This window comes from Hyla sarda, chromosome 7 (genome assembly GCF_029499605.1).
Source record: "Hyla sarda isolate aHylSar1 chromosome 7, aHylSar1.hap1, whole genome shotgun sequence".
NCBI lineage: Eukaryota > Metazoa > Chordata > Amphibia > Anura > Hylidae > Hyla > Hyla sarda.
The window spans coordinates 202,285,350-202,294,606 of record NC_079195.1 but is presented as its reverse complement, the minus strand read 5'-3'; positions in this window follow the sequence as shown (position 1 = coordinate 202,294,606).

Sequence of the window (9,257 nt, the reverse complement as noted above, 5' to 3'; positions counted from 1 at the left end):
ACATCTGCACAGGTCACAATGCATGCTTAGAACATTCTCCCATAGAGGTCAATGAGTCATCTCCAGACCACAGGTACCTGTTGTCCATGTGGCTAGTGTAAAGCATATCTCAAAACTAATTTAAACAGCTCAGAATAGAAGATTCGAAAGATGAATCGAAATCATGTCATGTACGGAAAATAAAATAACAAAAGACTACAATCAGAATATAAAAACAGATCGGAACACATCACACAACCAAGGGTTAACATCACAATTTGTTCCTCCAAGGCACGGATTTGATGACAAAATTCCCTAAAAATGTATCTGTGGTCATTTTTCTCGTTCTAGAAGCACGCCATGATTTTCATGCACAAAGTCAATACAATATATTATAAAGACACGTACGTGCACTCACCGCTCAATGGAGACAGCTCGGCATGGGAGTCCGGTCCACGAAAGGCTGGATCACAGCATCGGTGCAGGTAGATGGGCGATCGTGGGCCACGCCGGCTGTTTCACACGTGTATGTGTGCTTCTTCCGGCCTCGAGGAGGCCGGAAGAAGCAAACATACACGTGTGAAACAGCCGGCGTTGCCTTCAAGCGCCCATCTACCTGCACCGATGCTGTGATCCAGCCTTTCGTGGACCGGACGCCCATGCCGAGCTGTCTCCGTTGAGCGGTGAGTGCACGTACGTGTCTTTGTTGTTATAGATATCGATACTTGATACTTTTCATATGTGCACCCTCGCAGGAGACTGATTATGGGCCACTGATACTACGCAGTATCCCCATTATAGGTGGAGTAACCCTTTAGTGTGCTCTCTCTCCTTTTCATGCTTCTCCACAATATAATATAATACAAGGTTGTTCTTAGGCCTCTGGAGCCTGCTAGAATGAACCAAATAAAGAACGGCACATTCTGTAGATGAATTAACATATCATATTTGCATTCTTATGATTGGATGGTGATTTTTCTATTAAGACTTACATATGCCAAAATCAGTGAAGATAGTCTTAAAACACGCATTGACAGTGATAACAGACATATTCATTTTGTACAGGTGAAAGGCAAACGTCTCAAAGAAGCTTATGGTTTCCGTTTGAAATAAAAAATAATGACATCATTTTCTGAAGTGTTCATTTCATAAGACTCCTTGGAGAAATCTTCTCTTCGTACTGCCATTCGCAAGCAGCGTTTTATTTGCAGTTAATTATAACAGGAAGTAACATATGTCTATAAATCATAAACTAATTAAGACAACATCACACAAATATCGCAGGCTGCACCGGGGGGACGGCGCCGGAGCGAATCTGAAAGTAAGCGATAAGCGTTCAACGAAGTATCAAAGCAGATGGCGGAAAGCCAAGAGACAGAAAATCTCTGTAGGGGTGCTCTGTGCGTACTCGCGCTGCGCTATTGTCAAAACTGTAAATCAGTTCCACAAGTGCGTCTGCATGTGAAATGCTCCATACACGGCATTATCCCATAAACATGATATAGAATTTGAAGTCATCATAACAGAAGCTATTAACATCCAAAAGGAAGAGTAAGGCTGCATTCATACTTCGTTTTTACATTACGGGTGCCGAATCCGGCTGGGGGATGGGCAAACCGGGCTTCCCCAGCCGGACCAGCACTGAAATCCATTTACTTTAATGAGCCGACCGGAGTCGAACGGTGACTCAGGTCGGCTCATTTTTGACCCGATTTTAGAAACCACTTACGGTTCAAAAATGAGCCGACCGGAGTCACCGTTTGACTCCGGTCGGCTCATTAAAGTAAATGGATTTCAGCGCTTGTCCGGCTGGGGTACGGGAGAGCCCTGTTTGCCCCTCCCCCAGCCGGATTCGGCACCCGTAATGTAAAAACGAAGTGTGAATGCAGCCTAAGAAGGATTATTCCTCGTTTTCTGTAATCACAGCTATTTATACCCAGAGCTAAAATCCATTTTTATTAGAGACACATTGTATAGGACAGCATATATGAGATACTAATATCGCACATAGGTATGGAAATGTCTCAGAAGGGTCCTGGGGATATGTGAAATAAAGAAGATTTATCTCCTTGGTAACAGACTACTGGGGGCCCCCCTGATCTTCCACGTCGCACCCCGTTATAATCAGCCCCCGGAACATGCTCCGGGGGCTGATTCTAACGGGGTGCGGCGTGGAAGATCATGGGGGTCCCCAGCGGTGGGACCCCCACAATCAGGCATCTTATCCCCTATCCCCTTCAGCAATGGTGTCCCACTCTGTAAGGCTAAGTTTCTACTTGTTTTTTTTTTTTTTTTTAAATGCCAATTCTGCCACATGCCTTTTTTTTCGGCCAAAAAACGCTGCTGCCAGATGTTAGCTGTAAATCAATGAGAAATCGCTAAATTCTTACTCCACTTGGCGTTTTTCACTTTGGCGTTTTTTCACTCTTTTTTGGCGTTTTTCAGCTCCTTGGCGGTTTTCCAAAATAGCAGCATGTTGAGCCACTGGAGATTTTTTTTGTCAAAATCGTGGCTTTTTTCTCCCATAGAAGTCTATGGGAGTGAAAAAACGCCAAGAAAAATGATATGTGGGTTTTAACTTTGGCGTTTTTGCAGGTGTTTTTTATTCTTTTTTGGACTTTATGATCCAAAAAAGTGATGGAGATTACCTTTTTTAATAAAACTTTGTAGGGTACATAAAAAATAAAAATAAAAAAGATACAGTAGTGAAGGAAAAAATTGTGTCTAACGAAATGTATCTTTTTATAACTCGATTTTTATCAATTTTTAAAACAGGGTTCAATTTATGTGGGTGGGGGGGGGGGGGAATGACCTAAAAATATAGCTGACAATAATAAAAATGTAGTGTGTGTGTGTGTTTTTCACTTTTTTTTTCTTTTTTCCCTTACATTTTTTTTAGGTAGTACTACTACTCCCAGCATGGAACACACTGTTCCATGATGGGAGTAGTAGTACCTGTACTGACTGACAGATCGCCCAATGCGATCCTCCTGTATAATTTATAAATGCGGCCAGACGCTCTTCTATGGTCCCCTGCACTGCCGTATATATACACCCATGCATATTTCCCGCAGAGAGCTGTGATTGGCCAGATGGTTCTAGCCGATCACAGCTCTCTGTGGGAAATATGAATAGGTGTATATATATACATCAATGCAGGGGACCATAGAAGAGCGGCTGCCCGCATCTATACATTATACAGGAGGATCACAGGGGGTGTCAGGAGTGACATTCGCAACACTCTGCTCCATGCTGGGAGCTGTTGTACCTGTATTAATAGACAGATCGCAGCAGGTGTCAGAAGTTACACTCACTACGATCTGTCTATTAATGCAGATACCACAGCTCCCAGCATGGAGCAGTGTGTGCTCCATGTTGGGAGTAGTAGTACCTGCAGGTAAGAACAGATCACAGCGGGTATCACTACTGACACCCGATGCGATCGACATATCTATTGCAGAGATGGAGCGGCTTTCTCCTGCGCTTGCATCTCTGCACTATACTCTGGCCGGCCACTCACTCATATTTCCACTCATTCATATTTCCCTCTGAGAACGGTGATTGGCTGCAACCATCCGGCCAATCACCACTCAGGGTGGAAAATATGAATGATGTTCTATTCACATCACTGGCCGGAGTACAGAGCAGAGATGCGAGCGCTGTATAGAGCCGCTCCACATCTCTGCTATATTATGGACGATCGCATTGGGTGTCACGACGGACACCCGGGGCAATATGTCTATTAGTACAGGTACTACTACTCCCATCATGGAACAGTTTGTCCCATGCTGGGAGTAGTAGTACCACCTAAAAAAAATTGAAAAATAAGTGAAACACTCACGTTATTAAAAAATTATTAAAATTTTTTAAATACATTTCGTAAATACAATTTTTACCATCACTACTGCATCCTTTTTTTTTTTTTTTGGTACCCAACAAATTTTGGGTACCAAAAAAAACTGCCAAGGTGCAATTTCCACACAAATGGAAAAACTCTAGAAAAAACTGTGTTTTTTTCAGGCGTTTTTTGTCAACCCAAAAAACGCAGGACAAAAAAACAAGTAGGAACTTAGCCTAAAGGCTTCATAGTAGCCCCTTGCCTTTTACCAGTAGCAAAGGAAACGGGGCAACCAGGGCTGGTCCCCCTCTTTTGTGCAGCCCTATAGTAGTCCCTTACCCTAGACAGCTACCGAAACATATATAGCTTCCTATGGACCAGCTTATCAGATCAAATACCTGCTCTGAAATGTGTTTAATCTGATAGAAAGCTCATAACTAGCTGAATATCATAGTTTTCCATCCTCACTTCATGGTTCCTGATGTCATTGCTTTAGTTTCTCAGTACTAAAATATGCAAAATGAGTGTATTCTGCTGTTACCACTAAAACTTCCTTAAAGTGGACCTGTCATCAACAAACTTTTTATTTAATGTACATAATACCATTATATGTATATTTGTAATATACATTGATTAAAAATTGTGTATATTTATGGGTGAAAAAAAATGCTGTCCTTGCAGTTATTGTCTGTGTGTCTCTATGATGAGTCCAAAAACAGGAAGTGAGGGCAGGACAAGCAGGGCTCTGTGCAGACTCCTGGCTTGTCAATCATCCTGATGTATAAGCCAGGAACATGTTATAGAGCCTCAGTGTACAGATCCCTGCTTTTTACCGATTCCTGCTTATCCACCCTCTCTTCCTGTATTTGGACTCCTCATAGACACACATGGACAATAGCTGCAGGGACAAAAATATACACATTTTTTAACCAATGTATATTACAAATATTTATATAATGGTATTATCTACATTATATAAAAAGTTTTTGTTGATGACAGGTACACTTTAAAGGGTTTATCCGAAGATCACAATGTATCACCTATTCACAGTATAAATGATAAGTATCTGATCGGTGGGGGTCCAAACTCTGAGACCCCACTAATTATGAGAATGGGGGTGAACAGAGCTGTGGTTGATCATGAGCGCTGCCACTTTAGTCACCAGACTGACAGAGGTATCAGATCCATAGCCAGTAAGTAGAGCAGCAATCTACATGCTTGGGACCCTGTTCTCATGATCCCGTCTGATTGATGGGGGTCCAAACACTGCGAACCCCACTGATCACGAGAATAGGGACAATTGGAGTCATGATTAGACATGTGCACTTTGCCTCCATCACTCTGTAGGTCTGGCAAGGATAGCAGGCCCAAAGCAAGTGAACAAAGCATGTCAACATGATATAATAATACATCATGTCTGATCTGTGGCGTAACATGAAGATGCCGGGCGCCAATGCAAAACCGGTTAGAGGGCCCAGCAATTTTTCTATAATTATAGTGCTGGTCTCTATATACGAAAGAGAGACCTTATGGACCCCTTAGGCTCCTGTGCCCAGGTGCAACCGCGCCCTCTCCACCCCCAATAGTTATCCCCCAGTGTCTACTCCTGGATTGGAATTGACATATGACATTCATGCTGCTGCACAGGCACAGTGACGTCCTCTCCTGTGCCTTAGGTGGTAATATATCCATAGCTCCTACTAGGTGTGACCTGGTCAAGCCTATATATGCGACACCTATATAAGCAATTTATCATGGGATATGTAGTCTATAGGTATTGGTTCCAGTATCAAAATGGTAGACAGATGCTAGGCTCTAAGAGCAAGTTTACACTATACCGTTGTTTTTTTAAAAATGTTTTTTGTTTAAATTATTATTACCACTATGCCACCCTATCATTACCCTTGCCACCAGTATCAAAATGGTAGACAGATTCTAGGCTCTAAGAGCAAGTTAAAGGGGTGCTCCACTTCCCCAGTGTTCGGAACATTTTGTTCCAAAAGCTGGGTGCGGGGGTTGTGACATCATGGGCACGCCTTCTCAACGCAAGTCTATAGGAAGCAACGGCTCAACCTCTCTGGCTGCTGAAGATAGGCGCGGTACAAGGGAGTAGACAGAAGCAAGGTCGGACGTAGCAGAAGGTCGGGGCAGGCAGCAAGGATCGTAGTCAGGGGCAACGGCAGGAGGTCTGGAACACAGGCTAGGAACTCACAAGGGAACGCTTTCACTGGCACAATGGCAACAAGTTCCGGCGAGGGAGTGCAGGGGAAGTGAGGTATACATAGGGAGTGCACAGGTGAACACACTGATTAGAACCACTGCGCCAATCAGCGGCGCAGTGGCCCTTTAAATCGCAGAGACCCGGCGCGCGCGCGCCCTAGGGAGCGGGGCCGCGCGCGCCGGGACAGGACCGACGGAGAGCGAGTCAGGTACGGGAGCCGGGGTGCGCATTGCGAGCGGGCGCCACCCGCATCGCGAATCGCATCCCGGCTGGAGGCGGTATCGCAGCGCACCCGGTCAGTGGATCTGACCGGGGCGCTGCGGGAGCGAGAGTGTAGCGAGCGCTCCGGGGAAGAGCGGGAACCCGGAGCGCTCGGCGTAACAGTTCCGAACGCTGGGGCAGTGGAGCACCCCTTTAACTTGCTCTTAGAGTCTAGCATCTGTCTACCATTTTGATATTGGTAGCAAGGGTAATGATAGGGAGGCATAGCGGTAATAATAATTTAAACAAAAAACATTTTAAAAAAATGATTTAGTGTAAAATGGGCAAACTCTGCTATCATGTTATCAAGGTTAAGGGGTGGTTGGAATATTTTCTATCTGCTGCCGTTTCTCTTGAAGAAAAAAAATGAAAAGCCCTATTTTACTAAGTGACTTTTAATTAGTGATTGATTTCCCATAGGATGGCAGTACTGGAAATCTGTTATCCGCTATGATATTATTAGTTAATGGGAGTATAAGATATGGTACTTTATGTACATTTTAACTAGATCTGGGGCACTGAGAACATTTTTCAGGCTATTTTCATTTGAGTGATGAGTTGCATTAATAGAGGGGATAGATCTGTCAGCACGACCCATGGTACGACTGATCTGGTATCAGAATGTCCTGATTACTTGTATTGATCCAGTTAAAGAAAGACACTTCTTGTTAGCAAAATAACTTATTTTTAATGAATGTCTGAAAAAAAAAACAACATATATGTTTGTTGATCAGTGCTATCCTTCTATTGACGGATGTAGTCTTGTTCTTTTTAACAATCAAACCATTAGGCTAGGCTTCCACTTGTTTTTTTTTTGCAAAACGCAAAGAAAAACGCCAATTCTGCTTCCAAATGTTAGCTGTAAGTCAATGAGAAATTGCAAATTTCGAATTCCACTTTGCGTTTTTTCACTTTGGCGTTTTTTTAATCCTTTTGGCGTTTTTTCACTTTTTCTGTGTTTTTTTTCCACTCTTTGGCGTTTTGAAAAAAACGCTGAAGTTCCCTCAAACCGGCGTTTTTTTGTCAAAATCGTGGTGTTTTGCTCCAATAGAAGTCTATGGGAGTGAGAAAACGCCAAGAAAAACGCCATGTGGATTTTAACTTTGGCGTTTTTGCAGGTGTTTTTTAATCTTTTTTGGACTTTTGTGATCCAAAAAAGTGATGTAGATAAATATAATATACAGTAGTGAAGGAAAAAATTGTATCTAACGAAATGTATATTATTGAAAAAAAAATATATATTACTTTTTAAACAGGGATCAATTTATGTGTGCCGGGAAATAAAAATGTAGCCGACAATTATAAAAATGCATTGTGTGTGTGTTTTCCACTTTTTTGCTTTATTTTTACATTTTTTTTTAGTTAGTACTACTACTCCCAGCATGGAACACACTGTTCCATGATGGGAGTAGTACTACCTGTACTAATAGACAGATCGCCCGCTGCGATCTTTCTGTAAAATGTATAGATGCGGCGGCCGCTCTTCTATGGTCCCCTGCCCTGACGTATATTTACACTTATTCATATTTCCCACAGAGCTGTGATTGGCCAGATGGTTCCAGCCAATCACAGCTCTCTGTGAAAAATAGGAATATGTGTATATATACGGCCGTGCAGGGGACCATAGGAGAGCGGCCGCCGCATCTATACATTGTACAGGAGCATCACAGCGGGTTCAGGAGTGATACCCGCAGTGATCTTTCCATAACTGCAGGTAATACTACTTCCAACATGGAGCACACTCTGCCTCATGCTGGGAGCTGTAGTACCTGCATTAATAGACAGATCGAAGCGGGTGTCAGAAGTTACACTCGCTGCGATCTGTCTATTAATACAGGTACTACAGCTCCCAGCATGGAGCAGAGTGTGCTCCATGTTGGGAGTAGTAGTGCCTGCTTAAGGACACATCACAGTGTATGTCACTACTGACACCCGATGTGATGGTCCTGTCAATAGCAGAGATGGAGCGGCTGTATATAGCAGAGATGGAGTGGCTGTATACATCGCTCACATCCCTGCTCTGCACTATACTCCGGGCCGGCCACTCATTCATTCATCTTTTCCTCAGAGCTGTGATTGGCTGCAACCATCCGGCCAATCACAGCTCTGGGTGGGAAATATGAATTTCTGTTGACATCAGTGGCTGGAGTATAGTGCAGAGAGGCGAGCGATGTATAGACCCGCTCGCTTCTCTGCTATATTATGGACGATATATATGTCTATAGTACAGGTACTATCACGCCCATCTATGTGAGATAGACAGCCACCGATCACCATGAAAGAACCAGCGCTTTACTAGTGGAGAGACAATACAATGCTGAAGTAGAGGGCAATGGGAAGAAGACATCCAAGCGGTCCACAATACAGAAAAACGATCCACTGAGTAATCTCGAATAGCAGCTTATTTCTCCTTCAATAGAATCAAATTGACCCTGTCTATGACCCGTGCCAACACCAGGGTGGGTTTATTCCATTGGGAAGCTATATAAATACGAGTTGCCAGTAGAATAAATTGTGCTAATCTAAACTTTTGGAAAGGCATCCTACCGGATTTATGGGTTGGAAGACAGAATGGGGGAGTCCAAGGCACACAACACTCTAGAATTTCAACCAAAATGTCCCAACACCGGTTTCCACAGGTCAACCACCATTGGGCAGCTCCACCAGACATGATACATGGTGTCACGCATAGCACAGCCCCGAAAGCAAAGTGGTGAGATCTGGGGAAAGAGGGCATGTAACCTAGCAGGAACCATATAGACTCGGTGAAGCACCTTGAGAGAAGTCTCCGTTAAGGAGACCTGCCAACTTCTCTTACTCACAGCAGTGCAATACTTCCGCTACTGGGGAAGAGATAGTTGTATGCATGCCACCCTCCCATGCCTCCAAAAATGTTTATTTCTTGTCTCCCGGGGGGTGCATTTATATGTGCAAAAAGAATGGTTATCAAGCCCTGCG